This window comes from Micropterus salmoides, unplaced genomic scaffold (assembly GCF_014851395.1).
Source record: "Micropterus salmoides isolate LMB-PRFRI ecotype aquatic unplaced genomic scaffold, ASM1485139v1 Ms_hic_scaffold_1, whole genome shotgun sequence".
Lineage (NCBI taxonomy): Eukaryota > Metazoa > Chordata > Actinopteri > Centrarchiformes > Centrarchidae > Micropterus > Micropterus salmoides.
Genome location: NW_024040040.1, coordinates 63,963,910 through 63,986,022, shown reverse-complemented (window position 1 = coordinate 63,986,022; position 22,113 = coordinate 63,963,910). Strand labels below are relative to the sequence as shown.

General features: G+C 44.4%; 2 pseudogenes; one reads left to right on the top strand and one right to left on the bottom strand.

Moving 5' to 3' along the window:
• The first annotated feature begins 363 nt into the window (after window positions 1-363).
• On the top strand, window positions 364-3,070 carry LOC119898007 (annotated as a pseudogene).
• A 4,441-nt stretch (window positions 3,071-7,511) lies between these two features.
• Window positions 7,512-22,113, bottom strand: part of LOC119890817 — an 18,408-nt pseudogene continuing 3,806 nt past the window's right edge.

Genomic DNA, 22,113 nt, shown 5'->3' with positions numbered 1-22,113 from the left:
GTTGAGCCAATCAGATTTCAGCAATAATGAGGATCGGTCCAAGTTGGACGGGCCGCTCATATCCCCCTCAATATTGAAAGAATTGTTTGGCTCATTCTGACAGACAGCGTTTGCTGCAGCTGAGCAGCTGGCCGGCGTGGTCACGGATCATTTAAAGTTAAACATAAGAAACTGAAAAATAAAAAGTTTGGTCTGAAATGGACCGGCTGTTCGGGACTCTTCCCGAAATTCCTGATGGCCAATCCGCCCCAACAAGAAGGGACTCTACTATATTATCATACAACTGTAATAGTGTTAATCTGTGATCTACAAGGTGGTCTTAATCTGATGGCCTGAGATTGATTGCTTTTGTCTCCACCCACAGAGCTGGCTGATAAAATCCTGGGTTTTCCTCACACTAGTTGTCATTGAAGAAACGCCCTTCATCACTCTCCTGATTATTTCTTCAGGTTTTTCAGGTAAGTTGTGGATCTTAAACAGAGTTACTGTGGCTGTAATAACTTGCTAACATGCCAAGAGTGTAAAAACAGTGTTAGTGTAACATTTAGAGGAAGTTAGAGTAAAAGTACTAGTACCAAACTGTAAAAATACTCCACTACTTTATATACTGCTGGGTAGTTTATTCTACAGCAAAACAGCCGTGCAACATGTTCTACAAGTGTAATGTCCATTGATATCTTATCTAACATGACATAAAATAAAAAGAATGAACAGACTTCATGATTTTAACTTCTGTGCAACTTTTGATTCTGCATGTACAGCCATTACACGTCACACCGAGTTACAGTTCTGCCCGCGTCATCAGGACTGTGCTCTAACTCTTAAAGTGACAGTTCCCTCTGAAACACTTCTACTCATTTTCAAGTTCATTTTCATCAGCTCAGAAAAAACATTTTCCAGCTGACTAGTAACAAAAACTATCAGACAAATGTAGTGGAGTAAAAGTACAGTAGATTTGCCTCTGAGATGTAGTGGAGTAGAAGTAAAGTTGCATAAAATGGAAATATTCAAGTAAAGTACCTTGAATTTGTACTTAAATTGTACAGTATTTGTACAAATGTACTTAGTTACTTTCCATTTCCTCTCCTTTCTGTCCATAACTTATATAACTTATATTTCCATTTCCTCCCCTTCAGATCTACAGTTTAAAGACAGGTGTAACCAACCTGTGGTGAAGTGCAGGAGCTGACAGACCCCATTCACTGCAGAAACACAAGCTGTTTAGATCAGAGCTCAAACCAGTTTGAGTTCCGAGAAAGTGAAACGAAAGTCGTTGCCACTGAGAGGTGAGATGGCTCAGAAAGGAGTCCAGCTGGACCAGGACGCCTTCTCTTGTTCCATCTGTCTGGATCTCCTGAAGGATCCGGTGACTACTCCCTGTGGACACAGCTACTGCATGAACTGTATTAAAACCCACTGGGATGAAGAGGAGGAGAAGAAAATCCACAGCTGCCCTCAGTGTAGGCAGACCTTCACACCGAGGCCTGTCCTGCTGAAAAACACCATGTTAGCAGTTTTAGTGGAGGAACTGAAGAAGACTGGACTCCAAGCTGCTCCTGCTGATCACTGCTATGCTGGACCTGAAGATGTGGCCTGTGATCTCTGCACTGGGAGAAAACTGAAAGCCCTCAAGTCCTGTCTGGTCTCTTACTGTGAGAAACACCTCCAGCCTCACTTTGAATCTCCTGCCTTTGAGAAACACAAGCTAGTGGAGCCCCTCAAGAAGCTCCAGGAGAACGTCTGTTCTCGTCATGATGAGGTGATGAAGATGCTCTGCCGTACTGATCAGCAGAGTATCTGTTATCTCTGCTCTGTCGATGAACATAAAGGCCACGACACAGTCTCAGCTGCAGCAGAAAGGACCGAGAGGCAGAGAGAGCTGGAGGTGAGTCGACAAAACATCCAGCAGAGAATCCAGGACAGAGCGAAAGATGTGAAGGTGCTTCAGCAGGAGGCGGAGGCTATCAATCGCTCTGCTGATGAAGCAGTGGAGGACAGTGAGAAGATCTTCACCGAGCTGATCCGTCTCATGGAGAAAAGACGCTCTGATGTGAAGCAGCAGGTCAGATCCCAGCAGGAAACTGAAGTGAGTCGAGTCAAAGAGCTTCAGGAGAAGCTGGAGCAGGAGATCACTGAGCTGAAGAGGAAAGACGCTGAGCTGAAGCAGCTCTCACACACAGAGGATCACAACCAGTTTCTACACAACTACCCCTCAGTGTCAGCACTCAGTGAATCTACAGACTCATCCAGCATCAAGATCCGTCCTCTGCGCTACTTTGTGGATGTGACAGCGGCTGTGTCAGAAGTCAGAGACAAACTACAGGACGCTCTGAGTGAGAAATGGAAAAACATCTCACTGACAAGGAGAAAAGTGGATGTTTTACTGCCACAACCAGAGCCCAAGACCAGAGCTGAGTTCTTAAAATATTCACGTGAAATCACACTGGATCCAAACACAGCAAACACACAGCTGTTATTATCTGAGGGGAACAGAAGAGCAACACTAATGAGAGAGAACAGTCTTATTCTCGTCACCCAGACAGATTCATCAAATGGTGGCAGGTCCTGAGTAGAGAGAGTCTGACTAGACGTTGTTACTGGGAGGTGGAGTGGAAAGGGGGAGGAGTTACTGTAGCAGTCACCTACAAAAATATCAGCAGAGCAGGAAGCAGAAATGAATGTGGATTTGGACAGAATGCTAAATCTTGGGCGTTAGATTGTGACAATAATACTTATGAGTTTTGGCACAACAACAACAATAAAGTCCAAAGTCGCATCTCAGGTCCTCAGTCCTCCAGAGTAGGAGTGTACCTGGATCACAGAGCAGGTATTCTGTCCTTCTATAGTGTCTCTGAAACCATGACTCTCCTCCACAGAGTCCAGACAACATTCACTCAGCCTCTCTATGCTGGACTTTGGCTCCGTTACTCTTCTTGTGGAAACACTGCTGAGTTCTGTAAACTGAAATAGTCAGAAGTCATCTAAGGAACAGAGGGTTAAATTCTGTTAAGCATTAAACTTCCAAATCCAAGTCAATGACAGATGGAGTGAAATACTTTTTACATTTTTAGGCCAGAACCATTTAGTTAGTATTCAGAACAAGAAATCAGAGAACACTGTTTAATGTTTTGATGGTCAACAAACAGGTTATCATTCACATCACTGGATACTGTCACTATTCGTGTTCAGGTGTCATTGTGTATTGCTAAAAAAAGTAGGGATTGTGCTCTTCTTGCTAACATCATTTATTTTAATGGGGCTAAAATGGACATTAAATCCATATTGTTCATGTTTCATTACTGTCTCTTTGAAGGGCCTCTTGTCTGCCTTGCACTCCCACCTGAAGCTCACAGTGACCCGTTTGGAAGTCCAACCCTCAACAGATTGAAGAGAGAGTGGTTGGTTGGAGTAGCTAAGAGATGTAAATAAAGTAACATCTGGACTTTGCAGTTGTTGTTGTTGTTGTTGTTGTTGTATTGGACTGAAGTTTAATGTGCAGTACATGCTTGTGCACAAAAGAACAACTCACAGTGTAATACAATCCCATAAAAAATAAATACCACCAATCATTACCTCAGGAATGAAGCTTGAATGCAGCGAACACTTACACGCTTACTTTTTTATTTATTTATTTTATTTTTAATATATTTTTATTTTTCAACACACACACACTTTTTGTGTTTTATTAATTTATTTTATTTTAATTTTTAAAACACATACACTTAAATTACTTTACGCTTTAATTACTTGTTTAATGAAATGTATGGGGTTGATTGTTCTTATGTAGTTTGTATGATGCTTTGGCAATATTGTTGTTACACATTCATGCCAATAAAGCTAATTTGAATTGAATTGAATTGAAAGGTGGCCCAGAGACACTGCTAGCAAACAATTACATTTCATGCAGCTCTCCACAAAACGTGTTGTGAAATATTTAGTTTGACCTTAAATTAATTTCAATTTATTAAGTCAGCTGCAAATTATGTAGGAAGCGCCCCTTGGTCTCAATGACAAACAGCTTTAAATAGACTACTCTTAACATGAAACATGAAACTGAACCCACAGAAAGATTCCTATAACTGAAAGGATGACAGACTTTTGAAGAATTCTGTTGCTCTAAAGGCCAAAGTCAAAGAAACTTGATCTTTTATGTTAATAATCACTCATCTGCATATACCGTAAGTATAAAAGTATCACACTTTATGTATATGATCTTACTAGTTTGAGCAACAGCAAAGGTGACATTTAATAATACAGCTAACTGCAGTAAGGACAGGTGTGTTGGGTAGCTACAGTGGAAATGAGCAGATAATCTGAAACATTGTAATGCTGAACGTTAGTGATATACAAACTTTCATAACCTGTGTGCTCATTTTAATCATTGTATCATTATATTGTATTATGAGTCAGAAAGTAGCACAGCGCCATGGAAATCAAGGTGATTTCAGCTGTAACCTACAGAGCAACAGAGAAGTTTTCTTATAAACTTTTTCTGACTCTGAGTAATTCAAAGACAGAAGAGAAGATGAGCTGTATGGACCCGGATCCTCCTGTCCTAAAGAAACGAGGAGCAAAGAGTTTATCTTCTGGAAACAACTTTATCCTATCCAAAGACATCGAAAGCTGCAGATGAACAGTTAGAATACATACATAAAATACAACATGAAAAGAAATAGCTGGGATTTATAAGAACAAGAAAATATAGAAACATAAAGAAATAGACAGTGAATCTTAATCTTCAGGCATAGATAAGAAGAAAGGCAGCTAAAAATACTTCAAGTTTGAATAACTGCCTCAAAGAATATATGGATGTATTACTCCAACAACTTATACCCCAACAAAATCATACTGAACAAAGCAAACTGTGGAAACGTGTAAAGAGAAACAGAAGAGCCGCTGCAGGTTCTCCACCTGACCAGTGGTGGAAGAGGAAATCAGATCCTTTACTGAAGAAAAGTACTAATACTCATTACTTAAGAAGCATTATGGATGGGCGGCGATGGTAAAGTGGATAAGACACATGAATTTAGTGTGGAAGACCAGGGTTCAGTTCCCACTGTGACACATTCACCAATGTGTCCCTGAGCAAGACATTTAACCCATAGTTGCTCCAGAGGGGTGCGACTTACAAATAGATATATAGATATTGTAAATCGCTTTGAATAAAAGCGGATAAATGTAATGTGCTATCAGGAAAATGTATCAAAAAGAAAAGCATTTTGCAGAAAATGGCTCCTGTGAATGAGGTATTGTTCCATTAGATATGATTAGATTGTTTATAATGATCCATCAGCTGCTCGAGGTGGAGCTAATTTGAACTACTTTATATATGTTTAAGTAGCCAGTGACCGAGAGGTCTGGCCCCTTCAAAGGGGCACAAGAGAAATCTGAGGGGTCTTAGTAACAGCTACAAGCTCAGTTGGTGTTTGCAGCAGATAGAAGAACATTTGAGGGGATTTGTTTTTAATTGTCTACAATCAAACACATCAGAACAACATATTTCATGTTTTGTTATGAAGTTTACTTTTTACTCTATACTTTCAGTTACATGATAGTAAACCAGCAGGTTTAAAGTAAAAAAGACAAAAGAGGCAGTTAAAGTAAAGTGCCGTCAACCCAGATACTGCTGACTGTGAAACTGTCAACCAAGTGAAAATGTTCCTGCGGTATCTCCATTAAAGACTGCACATTATGGGGCCATCTCATTTTTATCATTTTTACCTCATCGGATCTCTCAACAATGAGAAATATACAACAATTAAATATAGCGGATTCATGTAGCTTTGCTTAAAGTTATAATAAGAAACAAACTTTTAAAATATTTACTATACATGGAGGACTACACCATGAGATTATACTTTAGTTATTTTGCTAAGAAGTGAATACCACTCAACATTTAGAAGGCCAGCTAAACCTGAAGACCAGGAACCAGTCTCTATCTTCTCCAGGTGACAGAATACTGCACAGCAGCCTCTCCAATGAGGAAACAGAGCAAGTCTGTGCACAAGTAGAAACTAGAGCTGTGTCAGCCTTTCTCAGGTTACGAAAGGTTACGATAGGTCGGTAACTCTGTCCAGGTTTTCAGAGGCTTTCACACAAATATCTGAGTATCTGTGTTTGTTGCTGAGCTTATATCAGAGTTAGTCAGTGAGTATTGATTTCTGACTAACAAGAGAAGCATCATTGCAACTAAGCAGTCATTCATACAATCTTTTGTAAATAAATGAAAGTAGTAAATGTTTCATGGGTTCCACTTTCCAGCTGAATACACTCATTTCTGTTTATCTTACCATGTTTATAGCATTGTAGATCCTTGAGAAAGTGTTTTTGTGGAGAGAGAAATTACACCTACAGCATTTCACAGCGTAATCTTTAATGGTGAGGAAAACATAGGAAACATTCGACTCTCCCGAAGGATCTTTAGGACAACATACAACTAGAGATGATCAGTGGAATTCTAAATAAAAAATGCAGAACAAAAAAATACTTTACATCTATTCCTTGTATGCACGGTGAAGCATGTGTCATTTGTCCTTCAGTAAATTAAAACATATCTGTGTACACAATCAACAGGTTTCCATGGAGGCACTCCAGACTGGTGTGTCCTATGGCAGATGGGTCACAGAGTGGAAGGTGGGGCTCGAGAGCATCTGATCACGGTGATCCTGAATCCAGGAGGATCCAAGAGGATGGTCTGGCAACATGGATGGAGAGGCAGACGCAGGGTGGAGTAAGAGCTGTGCGTCCTCGATTTCTAAGATGGAGCTGTACGAACTGGAAGACGAGTCCAGCCGGCTGTGTGTGGATGTGCTTGTAGGGGCACAGGACAAAAGGCAAGAGGATTCATCACCATCAGGCCTTAGGTGGGTCTCTGTTTGGGTTTCAGCAGCTCCACTGTGGCTCCAGTGGCCAGCAGGTGGGACAATCTGGTGGATGTGGCCGTCACGGCTCCCAGGAGCCATCGGCATTTGGACGCCATACGGGTATGAGGCAAGGGAGGCTTCGTCGTGATGCACAGATTCGTGGGTATGGAGGACATCCATCAGGTGGTGCAGGCCCGTGGTGAGCTCAGATACTTCCTGGTTTAGTGTTGTCATCTGGGTAGAGAGCGTACACAGTTTAGTCGCACTATTAAGAGAAAATGTGGTAAATTACAGTACAGCTTGTTCTATTCTGCCCAATTTAAATCCCCGCACAGAGATTAGACAAATTAATCAGCTTCTGTCTTTAAGGTTTAATCTGAGACTCATGTGATATTTTGCTGACAAGTGCTGTTGGACCTCTAGACCACTAGATGCCACTAAAACATAACACACTGAACCTTTAACATGTTCTCTGACTCTTTGAACAGCTGGCTGTCATTTCATTCCTCTGCGCTCTCATATTTCCCCAGAGAATAAATATTAAAAAACTTTACACTGTAATGCAATCCAACACAACCGTTTAAAAAAGTCTGCCTGTGGGAAATTTATTTCTTCTGTTTGCTGTTGAGACTGAGCCAATGTACTGTATCATAAACTACAGAGGGTGTAACTGAGGGGGGAGAATTATTAGAAACACCAAATAGATGTTCTCTTTAAGGTACATTGTTGTCATATTGCATTGCTTTACTTGTGTTTTATGAACTGAATTTGATGACAGCTTTCACAATACCTGAGACCTGAAGGCTTTTGCTGAGCCCCTGACTCTCCCTCAGCTGAGGCTGAGGCTTGGGTGGCTGTAGGGGATAAGCTCTGCCCGCGAAGGCCACGGCTGAGGTTTGGTAAACAGCAGCCAAACTCAATCCCCTGGAGGTTCCCCTGGGAGCTGCTGAAGCTGTGTAGCTGGAGAGGTCGACGGGAGCGGGTTGCTGGAGTGAGGTGGACGGAGTTATTAGAGTCCCCTTGTGTTTCCAAAATAGAGGGGCGCCTGGGTTCCTGGAAACAGTAAATACAATGTGCAGCATTAGGGCCTTTTCACACAGGAATTCATTTTCAATGGGGGGCGCAGACATGCTCGTCTCACGCACACGCCCGCTGCCTTGAACTTTTATGTCTTGTACTTGTCTTGAACTTTATTTAGATGCTACTTGTAACAATACCTTTCCATTGTAAAACGCTCGATGAGCAATGTGAAATATTACCCTTTTTTTTTTAAGGCACTGATGATTACTGTGTCTTTTAGATCTTAATAAGTTACTGCTGATGATATCTGGCTGACACGGCTTTGAAAATCGGACACTGCACTTATCAGACGTGAAGTGTGGAAAAGATCTGACAACGTGTGGCCGAGGTGATACAGTTACTTATTTCGAAACGTTGAAAATTGTAAATACGCTTTCTAATTTTGGAACATCGAAAATCGACACATGGCCACGGCAACAGCGTTTGACAAAACCTCAAAAGCTTTGCAAATTACCACAGCAGGGGTCTTTAAATAAATGCTGAAGGATTTCATATTCAATTCAAACTGGTTACTACACATGTAGGAAAACACTGGATGAAGGTTTGTGTGTTGGTGGGCTCAGGTTGTAGCATACTCAATGAAAGTGTTGCGAGTTAGGAATCAGGGGAAAGAGTTTTCTGTCACAGGTTTACCGTTGTGAGAAATGGAACCCACAGTAAGTCAACACCAGTTTTCTGTGTGTGAGAGTATATTTAGCACCTGGTCCTGGCTGCCCTCACACAGGTTGTAGATGAGGATGCCTGAGACGAAAACACTGGCATACTCGGGGCAGAGTCCCAGCACCTCCTTCAGGTGACGCAGATTGATATACTGAAGGTGAGTGTGTGTCAGCACTTTCACATCAGCATTGGTCTTGATCACCTGGTCTGGTCCAGGCAGGTTCCCTTCTCCTAAAATCAAAACAATAACAACATTTCTTTCTCCATGGTGAACCACATAAACACCTTAAACATGAGGTTAAAAAAAAGTCACTTGACCACAAGACAAACCTAATGTTGCCAGCACCGTGGTGTCGTTCAGCACCTCCAGAGACCCGGAGCAGACGTAGTAGTTGGCATGCAGCACGTCGCCCTGACGGATGAGGTACTCCCCGGGGATGCAGAAGGAGGATTTTATATGGAGGGAGAGTGAGCGCTGGCAGCCACGACTGGCCCCCGCAAAGACCGGCAGCTGGAGGATGTCCCTATTCCGATGCATGGCGATGTCGACCCGCAGCTCATCAGGGAAGTGGTGCAGGAGCTGGGGATGTGTGACAGATGTAATGAGCTGTGACATTGATTGATAATTAAGGAATGGACTCCAGTTACCCTTTTTAAATTTCAATAGGATGTCAACTGGCCACGTGCTGTGAAAGATCATTGACAGTTACAGCAGCATATATTGATCATCGACTGTATAACGGCTGTCAGAGCTCAAATGCCATCTAAACATTGCCCTGAAGTTTCTTTAGGGCAGACAGCACAATGTACAAAAGCATGACATGTCAACAACAATGAAAGGGATTCCTACCTCGTTGACATCTATGCCACTGTTGACAGACCATGTGGACTGGAAGTACTCCAGCATGCGATTTTCGAGCTGCTCAGGCAGATGGTGGAGACGGATGAAGTCCTTCAGGTCCTTCATGCTTGTGTCGTAGAGAGAACGGCATGAGTACATACGCTGGATGATGATGGTCACGTTACTGAACTCCAGGGCGTACATCAGCGCTGTGTGAGAGAAGGAAACAAACAGCATAAAAGACAATAAATGTTGCTATAAAGGCTGAATATTTATATTTCTAGATAAAGTTTTATTCTGAATGCTGTTTATTTTAGGCCACTGGTTCCCAAACGTTTTCAGCTCAAGACCCAAAAGAGAAATCTGGTGTCTCCCTGGAACCCAAATTTACAAAAATACTGCTGTATATATCTACGTTTATAGACAACGGATAAAGGACAAACCATGAATTAAAAATGCATATAAAATGTATTTATTTCATAATAAAAGTAAAGAAAAACAACAATTTTCCTTTCTGTGTCTCACCCCTTTCTCAACTCCCATCATCCCTCAGCACCAACATGTCTTTTTAAATGATGCCGACCTGAAAGTAAGTAACTGGTTAAAGTTTTCAGCCAGCTGGTCTATACTCTGGGATCGCTTTTTCAAAGTGTTGTTCTGAGGTCATACCGAGCATTTAGTTTGTTCCTGTATTTGTTTGTCAAGGGATGCTAAAGTCAAAATGCCAGATTCACATCATTATGCGGTGCCTAATTGAACCAACACATCTTGAAGGGCAGTGAAAAATGTCTGAACGTTCCCCAATACTGCAAATGTTTCGTCTGGAACATTTGCCTGTGCAATTTATTCGTTTTAAAACTTTCATTACTGAGCACTTCCCCACATTTTACACACTGAGGCATCTCCTCTCCCTTCTGAATGGCTTTGGTAAAGCCAACTTTAATAAATCGACAGTGGCAGATTACAGACTACGCACATAGAAATTCTGTATGAATGTGGACAGCAGATCAGGTTAGGGAGAGGTGAGAGAGAAAACCTCACTCAGCGTCTCAGCTGAACAGACCAGAGCAGCAAAGAAGAACGCTTATTCACATACCTGTATTTACATGTTGCAACATTATAAACCCAAAGTTTGGGAAACATGTTTTTAGGTTATTACAGTTTGAACTGGCAAGAAGAGAAAAATGACTTTTCTTTACTTTCAAACTCTTTCTGCTTTAAATAAAATATAGTTTTATATTGATCACTACCCAATTATCTAGACTTGTTACTGTTTATTTACTTAATGATCCACACAGGGGCCACAGTAATTTACAGCTTTGTTCTGACATGAATAAAAATGAATAATTAATTATCCTCTGTGTTATTGCACTAATAATTGCCTCCTCAGCTAAAATACTTTAGTTTATTGGTATGTAAAGCCGGCAACAAACTGAATCTTAAAGGCCATCCAACCCACTTCCTGCTGAATTTCTTGCTCTGGCGTGCTGAACAGAGGCCCATACCGCCAACAAACATGGTGCAGATGCAGAAGATCTTCTCAGCAGGGGCGTTGGCACTGATATTGCCAAAGCCCACACTGGTCAGGCTGCTGAGGGGAAAATAAAGGGCAGCGACGTAGGAGCTGTACATCGACGGGCCCCCCGCCGTGCTGTTGAAGAAGGGCATATCCCGCTGTTTGCTCAGTTCAATTAGCCACCCTTGAAGGAGGAGGTAAAGGATGAGACAATAACGGTTCATGTTACTTATGTGTCTGTGTGGTAGATACCTGACCTAAAGACAACAGTCCATGTTTGGATCTGTTTGTTTGTGTGTGTCAGAAAGAGATTTTCAGCTGTGTCAGGAGTGTTACTTATTATTAAGTTATGATCTAACCTCCCTATAGACACATATAAAATACTGACACAAAAGTATACAATCACACACACACACACACATTACATAGGCGACTGGACCAGAACTGGGCTGCACCAGCTGTGTGTAAGTTCTCTCCTAAGTTAGGACATGAAGTTGACACTAGATGCTTAGTAACTGCTAATTAGTTTGTAACTTGTAGCAGAAAAATGGCTGTTTACCATTAGTGAGTTTAGTTCTGTGACATTTTATGATTTACTCCTACGTTGGGGCCTGTGTAACTATTTAGTTGTTACTTAGAATTATGTTGTAACTTATCTCTGTGGTGCAACCACTTTTATTCTAGTAATGCATAAATCACAACTTCATAGTAATTTATGTTCTAACTAGGTTAAGTTTGAACTTACATACAGCTGCTGCGACAGGCTGCAGATGTTTCATTTTGGGTTTTTATTGTACTCCATGTTTTAACACACAAACAAGACCTTTGTGTTGTTTTCTTGCAGCCATCTTATATATATATATTTAAGACACTCCTCATTCAAGTGCCAGAGTATGGTGTTTGCCACCATCTCATGAGGGGGACACAATAAATGTCTCCTCGCTGTATTGGTTGAATCTAGTCTGTGGTGTTATTTGTTGGATTTTTCACGTATGGTAACTGAATCAAGTCTGCATAGTCAGCACTGCATTTATTTCCTGTCAGAAGGCACAGTGAAGACATTTTACACATGATGGCACATGGTCCTGGTGGTTCTGCTGGAACTGTTACTTCATTTATCCTTTACAGAGAAATCCTTGCTGCATGAAACACCAAACCTGACCTTCATACTTCAACAGCTTCAATCAGACTTAGCGATGTGCCAAGTCTTTTCATCTCCATGTGTCCAATCACGTACCAGATACAGGCCATCCAGTGTGCCAGCAGAGTAAAGACTGACATTAGTAAGGTCAGCGCCAAGGCGTTGTACTGAGAGTAGCGTTCCAATTTGCAGCAGGCGTATAGTCTTGAGCAGGTGGACGAAGGAGCTCTGAAGAGGAGAGGCAAGTATGGGGGGCAAAAGGAGAAAGAAAGCAAATCCCTCTGCCATGTTTTGAAACACACTTTGACTGTATATACTTCACAGCAGCCACTTGTTTTGTTCAAACAAATCACAATTTTGGGAGTACTTGTCACACAGACAGGCAGCAGCAGCTCTGTGTAATACGAGCTACGTACTCTCACCCGCTATACATTTCTGGAGTCTGGAAGTTGCTATGTATTATAAGTCATCAGCTGTTGCAGAGGGCAGTGACAACATATTATCATCTAGCTGTACTCACCACTGGGATGTGCGCAGCATACAGCAGGTCAATGGGCAGAGCTGCAACCAGGTCCACAAAGAACCAGGTGACGTAGTGAATGCAAATGGAGTGCGGGTCATACACCACCTTCCTTTGTCCATATAGGTGGTGTGGAAGTTCAGCACAATGTCTGGAAATACAGAGGTTAAAGGTAAATTCCCCCCCCCGGGATTAAAAGACAAATACAATGAAACAAATTGTAAACAGTGAGGAGAAATGACAAGTGTCCCAAGCTCAGATTCAATCCTACTGGGTCATTTGTATGTGATGATGTTTGTCATTCACACTGAAAATATAAAAGAATAACATGGAATAGCAACAGGGTAGTGTACCAGCTTTAGTCATGTTAATGTCAGCTTAAAATAATTACAACATAAATGACAAGAAATGACTTGATGCCTGGGTTGCTATGATTGTCCTGTTACTATAGCTGGCAAGGAATGGCAAGAAAATCAATAGATATAGGATGAAAATCACCACATACAAACCTTTTTGAAAGCACCACAATATTATTATAATTCAGATCAGTAATTAGTTGTACCACAGCACAAGAACTTTAGGTAAAATCAGGAGGCCATGTCTTTCACAGTAACACCTTTCAACACTCACCTGCAATAAAGAGCAATTCCACTACAACGTCTGCGATGACAGTCAAGGGTGCATCTATAGCGGTGTGATCGGCGGTCGTGAAGCTGACGTTGTAGGGCACGGTGACAGCCAGGTAGAAAGTGCCAAAAATAATTAGCCAGTCCCACAGGGCTTTCGGCACACTGTAGTGGAGCAGAATGAAGCGCGACTTCAGCGCTGCTGCCACCTCCAGTCTAAGAGGCTTTTCAATAAAGCTCTGTAAGTGAACAGGTAGAGTAAGTGTAAGTGCAACAATATCTTGGAAAAAAACACACACAAACATTCTCTTTCATATCAAGCTTACACTAATGAATCTACATAAACACACAAAGCACATTAGAGAAGCTGCATGAATGAATAACCTGATAACCAGATAGGGTGCTGTGAAAATAAATCATGGCAGTGCCAAGATTTTGCAGAGAGACAAAATAAATCTCTTGTGTTCTGACTGCAGATGATTCAGTAGAGTAAAACAGATGCTGCTGGTTATCTATTCCTGACAGCTTCCTATAAAGAGAGGCAGATATTTTAAATGCCCATGGATTAACAATGCAAAATGACAGAGATAGGACTGTGGTCAGTGAGGGGAAACTTATTACCAACAATGATGCCTGATAATTTCATACATGATTTGGCCTTGGCTTGACTTCATCCCTTCAAATGCCACTGGTGCTTTAAGTCTCAGGTGGTGCGCTACAATGATAGCTGAGTCATTATAAGGGGAGCTAGGACCATCAGCTGCTTTTATTCTTTAAAAACCTGCTTATTCATTCCACTCATTACATTTTTTATTGAGAAAACCCAATTGCAGAATTGAATTGCTATATAACTGAAGAGGTGGGGAGTCCATTTGGCACATATTGAGACTGTAGCTCTCCAACTGGGGCCGAGCACTTGGCACATAATAGCCTTAAGCATGTTTAGGAGACAGGAGGAGAAGCTATTACATTTGAAAAGTTGTGAGAGGGAAACATTAATGAGCACTAATCCATCCAAAAACAATGTGGCTACTTCATAAACAGGTGTTGGCATGCAACAAGGTGTCTGGTTAATGAAGTCTTAACCAAAGAAGGGCTCTGAAGATGCCTGGTTGACTTGGAGGGAATAGACTGAATATGTGACAATGGACAACCTTTTCTTGTACTTCAAAAAGAAGAGAAATGACACAACAGTGACACATCTTGCTGAAACTATTATAATAGAAATTATAAAGTAAATTATAGTATATTATAGTATATTATATGATATTATGTTTCAGAGAAAAAGTGTTTAAATTTTTCCCAGTAAAACAACTTTCCACACTATATTGATCATGCTGCTTGAAACGGGACAATTTCTGGTCCCCTGATCAGTGTTTTATCACCCATCTGTCAGTGGGTTTTCATTGCTTTCATGAAGTTTGTAACCACAGTGGAAAATCCAGAAGAAAGACCTTGCTGACTGCCATCAACAGCTTCGGCCAATTTAACGAAAGCTTTTTGCTTAATTTGCCACATCACAAACAACGCAGAGGTCAGGACTCGCAGCTCACCAAGTGATTAGAAAATACAACTGCTCTTCACAATTCATTAACTTACTGCTTCCAACCACATCTCCCAGCATGCTTTAGGTTTTAGCAATGATTAAAGCTTCTTTGATTGTGAGTTTAACTTAGCGTTGTTGTTCATGTTTACAACCCAGAGAGAAATGGCCTGAAGTGCAGGTGCTGTTGCCATGGTTACCTACAGTTTAATAAAAAATGATCAAACAGTTTCTGAATGATATATTTCAGATTTTCTGAACATGTAAATCATAATCTGCTGTTCTGTGTAACTTTGGAATCTGACTCACTATTTGGATCACAAGTTAGAAGCGTCTCCAGACAGCACCAGCCCATACTCTCAGCCCTTTGACCTTATTAAAGGTTCAGTGTGTAATATTTCTGAGGATCTAGTGACACAAATGCAATAAGATCCATTGCTAGAGAGAATTAACATGTTTCCATTGTCAGTGTTTGTATAAACTTCATTCAATATGTGGTTTAGAATGGACTGTGGTGCAGAAACAGTGACGGTGTTTCGCACTCTTGGCTAACATTTTCCATGTTATCTGTCAGTGGCCAAGTCGCTATAACATATGGTTTTACTGAATAATTAAGTAATTTCTTAATAAATCAAGGTACAATGTACAGGGCTGTTTATTTGTCATTATAAAGCACAAGGCTGCACATCGAAACAAAATCTGTAGTTCCTTCATGTTACACTCAGTGTATATTAAAAATTTTTTGTATAATAATATATACAGTTATTTATATAGCCTACAATTATACATACAGGTATCCACCAAGAACATTCCGCAGGGCATTTTTTGAATTTACATCTGGTGTGAATGTAAACAACCAGATGATAGCATGGTTTTATCTTCTAATCTACCTAAAGAAACCACATATCTTGACTGATCACTCTCTTTTGTCTCAGAAGACGACAGCTTTTGTAATTCGCAACCTCACCGCTAGATGTCACTAAATCTCACACACTGAACCTTTAAAGTGAAATGCTATGTCAGTGTGCCTTGGTAACAGCGGCTGATACAGCATCAAAACTGCATCAACAGACAAAAGAACTACTCAGTAAGAGGGTTTGTTTTTTGGTAAGCAGCCCTCAGACGAAGATAAATTCAGGCTCAATATGTTTTTGTGTGTGGCAGAGCATTTCAAAAGTATGCAACCTCAGCAGTCTGAAAATAATAAACAAAAAGTGCTGTGGAAATGCACAGCATGCAAATTCTGAAATTATTAACACATTTCCATTTTTAGTAACAACTTTATGAATGCTAATGACATGGCAGGTTTCCCAGTTTGCTCAGCTCTGAGTTAATTAGGCTAACTAACTTAGCTAACGCTAACTTAATTAGCTAACTTATTTCATGTCAGGATAATGAAAGTGCAGTATTATATAGTTTTACTTACCTAAAACCAAACTGTCCATCGGTCAGCCACTTGTTCCATTTTTCTTTTCTTGAGAGTGAGTTCAGTTTAGCGTTGAGCTATATTCAGTTTTACAACCAGAGAGAAATGGCCTGAAGTGCAGGTGCAGCTGCCGTTGCTATGGTTACCTACAGTTAAATCTAAATGTTGTCAAACAAACGGATTTTAGTGATTTTTTAAAATATAAAAATTATACATCATACTATCTTATTAGTTTTAGGAAAACTATAAAATTACCCAAATTGCTGGATCTCTTTAACCGAAGCACACACATTTAGACTGTTCTATGATCTCCTATAATATAATAATAAGAGGAGGTGGATCCCGGGTGTCGGACTGTGAAGATGAAATCATGTTATCATCTGGTTGCTGCTGTTTACATTCACCCCATATAAATAACTATATTGTTTTATTTTATTTGTTACCATATTTTAACATAGGACTATTATTTATTACTTATTTAAATCTCTCTTTACTGATGCTTGATGTTTGTTTGAAACTGCCAAAGGTTCAGTAGTTTTTACTTGTCTTCCTGCAGTGAACATCACAACAGATTCACAATTGAAATGTGAAAACTGATGCACCACACAAGAGGGCGCCTTCATCCTGCTAACCAGGGAAGTAGTGGAGGTTAAAGCTCCTCAGGAGCAACATAAATCTGCACCAACCAGAGATGATTGACTCCTGACTCAAACTGAGACTGAACATCTTGCTTTCAGACGTCCTTCTGATGAACTGAATACAGCAGTCCATTTGGATATAAACAGTCCCTTAAGAACCCTATGAAATTCAAAATATACAGTAAACTATATACAAATATCTAGATTTTAAAGCAGATAGTGCAGAGAATCTTGCTTCCTCTTGTGAGGTATCTTGTCGATTAAAGCAAACCAGGTAGTCTTCCGTGTGTGAGATCTGCACTGTTTTCTGGGGTTTATCTTTTGACATCGCCTACTACGGGGCAGCAGCCGTGCAGTCACAAATCTAGATCAATGAAACACCTATTAGTTTATTTAAGTTTCGGAGAACTTAATATGACCACCACTGTTTTCTGGGGTTTTTTCTTTTGACATCACCCACCGCAAGGGCTGCAGTACTGCAACAACAAGTCTGGATTGAAACACCTGAAACCTATTAAGTTTGAAAGATTATGATAGTATGATTTTTGTATTACCAAAATTATTGTGTTTTCTTATATTGATCTCTGATGTATTTTATAGGTAGAAGTTTATATGTTGGTTTATCATTTATTAAACTAGACCTGATGTGTGTGTTTTTTGGAGAGGTGCAGAAACAGGGGTTCCCCTTCGAGGGAACTTGAACTGCGTCGGTTACGACACTATGGGAACGCCTCTAGGCGAAGCAGGTCTGAACGTGAATGAAATCACTCCAATCCTATTGGCTTGTTGCTAGAACGGTAAGGTGTGACGGAATAACCGGAGGAGTATAAAGCACACCTGTACACACTCATCATTAGCTTTTTTCTATTCAGCAGGTGCTCTATATGTTGTTGAAGAAAGCTCCAGTCCTACAAGCAGCGAAATGTCTTACCCGAGGAAGAAGTCTACCAGCATGTCCGGCAATCAGAGGTACAGAAAGTGTGTTTTTCCTTGCCCTCGGTACATCACGGATGGAGATTCACATGAGATGTGTGTCTCATGTTTGGGGATGGAGCACGCCCGGGCAGCTCTCGAGGGGGCTGCCTGCGGCCATTGCGAAACCCTCACCGTGCGGGTACTGAGGTCCCGCATGGCTCTCTTTTCGGAGGACGGCCGGATGTGTTCTCCCCGTGGGGCGGGCCCGGCGGCCGCTGAGGCGGCCCGGCGGCTTCACTCATGGGGTTCACAGCGTGATCTGTCGGAGGATTTCGGGACGGCTGAGGCTTTTTCCCGACCTTCGCCCGCTGGCTCCGACGCTTCCTTCCCTCGTTCGGGAGCCCGTTTCTCGGCTTCTCCCGCTCGCGGGTTGGATCCGGAGACGCTGCAGCAATCCGACTCCGAGGAGGGGGACGTGCTCGGCGCAATGGACGATGACTTCCGGGTGTCGGGGCAACGTCATCAGGCTGCGCCCGACTATGACGAGCTGCTGGAGGTGGTGACTAGAGCCGTGGCTAAGCTCGACATCGACTGGCCACAGGAGGAGCAGACACCACAGGCCAGTGGGAAGCTTGATGAAAGGTTTCTTAAGCACCACGCACCACCTCCACGCCGATCTCTGCCTTTTTTTCCTGATTTACATGATGAACTGAGTAAATCATGGGGCAGACCCTTCTCTACACGGCTTTCCACACCCCGATCACTTAATTACAGCAATGTGATGGGGGTTAGGGACCGTGGTTATGGGAGGATGCCTCGGGTGGAGGATGCGCTTGCGAGCTATCTCTCCCCTCGACTTGCGTCCTCCCTGGAGAAGCCGGCGTTACCCTCCAAGCCATGTCGCACCACATCCACGCTCGTGGGGAAGGCGTACATGGCAGCGGGCCAGGCAGGTGCGAGCTTGCACACCATGGCGGTGCTTCAAGCCTACCAAGCCGACCTGCTTCAGGAGATGGTTAAGGGGGGGGGGGAGTTTTTTCTCCCCTCCCGCACCCCCCCCACCCCCCCCGGAGGCCGACCGAGGTCCCCTCCGCCGTGGCAACAGGTGATGTTATCCCGCCGTTTACACGTTCAGGACGCACCTGCCACCAACGAGTCCGCACCGTACTGCCTGCCCCGAGGGTCTGCAGGCGGACGGCATCCCAACTCACTCACCGTGGATCTTCGGCGGCTCCCCCCTGCCGTTCTGGGGCTTCAGGGGTCCACCAGAAGATCACACGAGACACCGACCACCAGCCCCGAGGGGCTGGTTCTGTTGGCAGACTTTGCAGAGGCTTGGCCGAGCCTGACGAACATTTCTCCATGGGTCCTGCGCACTGCCATAGATGGGTATCGACTACAGTTCAGAACCCGCCCTCCAAAATTCAACGGGGTGGTTTGGACTGTGGTCCGCCCGGAGCAAGGTCCGGTGTTGGGACAGGAAGTTCAGACTCTGCTGAGGAAAGGGGCCATGGAACGTGTCTCCCCCCCAGACAGAGACGCCGGTTCTACAGCCGGTACTTCATAGTCCCCAAGAAGGACGGAGGGCTGCACCCTATTTTGGATCTGCGGGTTCTAAACCGGTCTCTGAGGAGATTCAGGTTCAAGATGCTCACCATCCCCGCCATCGTGTCGCACATCCAATCCGAGGATTGGTTCGTCACGATAGATCTACAGGACGCCTATTTCCACGTCTCCATCCGTCCTTCTCACAGGAAGTTCCTGAGGTTCGCCTTCGGCGGTGTGGCTTACCAGTATCGGGTTCTTCCATTCGGCCTGGCACTTTCCCCTCGCACATTCACCAAGTGTATGGATGCAGCACTGGCCCCGCTGAGGCTCCGGGGCATCCGGATTCTCAACTACATCGACGACTGGCTCATCCTGGCCCAGTCTCGAGAGTTGGCGGTTCGGCATCGAGATGTCGTTCTGGCTCATCTGCGGCGTTTAGGGCTGAGGCTCAACGCAAAGAAGAGCATGCTGGCGCCCACCCAACGGACTACGTTCCTAGGGGTTGTATGGGATTCGACAACGTTGCGGGCACAATTGTCTCCGGCACGTGTCGACACCATATTGGCCGCCGTGAGAGGGGTGAAGTTAGGCCACGCCGTCACTATGAAACACTTTCAACGAGTGTTGGGTCTCCTGGCAGCTGCGTCCAGCGTAATACCATCTGGACTACTGCACATGAGACCCCTGCAGTGGTGGCTAAGGAACAAGGGTTTTTCCCCGAGGGGAAATCCTCTCCATCTGATTTGGGTTACGCGCAAGTGTCTTCGTTCCCTATCAGTTTGGAAGGAAACTTGGTTCCTGTCCCAGGGGCCCGTGCTGGGAGGGTGTTGTCGCCGGCTGGTTATTTCGACAGACGCCTCTCTCACGGGCTGGGGCGCGGTCATGGACGGCCGCTTTGCAAGGGGATCCTGGCAGGTGCATCTATCCGAGTGGCATATCAACTGTCTCGAGATGTTGGCAGTGTTCCAGGCTCTAAGGAGTTTCCTGCCCGATCTCCAAGGCCACCACGTCCTGGTTCGTTCCGACAACACAGCGGTGGTGGCCTATCTGAATCACCAGGGCGGTCTGCGCTCGCGCCCTCTGGACAGACTGGCGCGTCAGATCCTCCTGTGGTCCCAGCAGAGGTTACTGTCGCTCAGGGCGATGTATCTCCCGGGGACGCAGAATCAGGGAGCAGACCTGCTGTCGAGGCAGGGGCTGAGGCCCGGGGAATGGAGACTTCACCCCGAAGTGGTGGAGCTCTTGTGCGAAGAGTTCGGCCCCATAGACGTGGATCTGTTTGCGTCTCAAGAGACTACGCACTGCCCGCTATGGTTTTCTCTCGTTCCTCCAGCCCCGTTGGGTCTGGACGCCATGGTACATTCGTGGCCGAGGCTACGTCTGTACGCTTTTCCCCCAGTTGCTCTGCTCCCGGGGGTTCTGGAGCGGGTCCGCCAGGACAATGTCGGCCTACTGCTCGTAGCCCCGTTCTGGCCAACCCGGGTGTGGTTCTCGGACATCATGTCGCTCCTGGACGGCCCGCCGTGGCGGGTCCCTCTGAGGAGAGACCTGCTGTCCCAGGCGCAGGGCCGGGTTCTTCACCCTTGCCCCGCCATATGGCGACTGTGGGTCTGGCCCCTGAGGGGGCACAGTACCTAGAGGCGGGTCTGACAGCCGGAGCGGTCGAGACCCTCCTGAGTTCCAGGGCCCCGTCCACACGGAGGATGCATGGCCTGAAGTGGAGTGTTTTCTCCACTTGGTGTAGGGAGCGGTCGGTGGACCCTGTTACCTGCCCGGTGGTTCAGGTACTTGAGTTCCTCCAGGACCGGTTCTCTGCTGGTCTTTCCCCTTCCACCCTCAAGGTGTACGTGGCAGCTATTTCGTCTTTCCACACCCCTCTGAGGGAGGGGTCCTTGGGGAAACTTCCCTTGGTTGTACGTTTCCTCCGTGGTGCCCGGAGGATGAGACCTGCGACTCGGTCCAAGGTTCCCTCTTGGGATCTGGCGGTGGTTCTTGGGGCGTTGGCTGAGGCCCCCTTCGAATCCCTAGAGTCAGCTGAGGCTAAGCACTTGACCCTCAAGATGGCCTTTCTCCTTGCTATCACCTCTCTGAGGAGGGTGGGGGATCTCCAAGCGCTTTCGGTTTCCCCGCAAAGCCTGGAGTTTGCCCCGGGGAATATTAGGGCTATCCTGCACCCTCGTCCAGGATACATCCCTAAAGTGCCTTCTTGTGCGGCAGGGTCCACGGTGCTGCAGGCATTTCATCCTCCACCTCATTTGACGGCGGAGGACGGGAGGCTTCATCTGCTCTGCCCGGTCAGAGCACTGAGTATTTACACTCTGAGGTCCTCCCGTTGGAGGAAGGCTGACCAGCTGCTAGTGTGTTTTGGGTCCCCCAGGGCTGGGCTCCCTGCATCCAAACATACGATTAGCAACTGGATTGTTCAGACTATTTCCCTGGCCTATCAGGTGCGCGGTTTGCCTTCACCTGTGGCTGTGAGGGCTCATTCTACCAGAGGCATGGCGGCCTCTCGAGCCCTCCTTTCCGGGGCCTCTTTGCAGGATGTTTGTTTAGCGGCTGGCTGGGCCACTCCGCACACATTCATTCGGTTTTACAGTCTTGACCTTCCTTCGGCACCTGGCACTCGTGCGCTCTCCACTCGTGCCACTTTATTGCACACAGGGGCAGGCGGGGTTTTCGGCACGGTTTAGTGGGTATCTCGTTCCCATAGTGTCGTAACCGACGCAGTTCGAGTTCCCTCGAAGGGGAACGTCTCGGGTTACGTATGTAACCCTGGTTCCCCGAGAAGGGGAACGA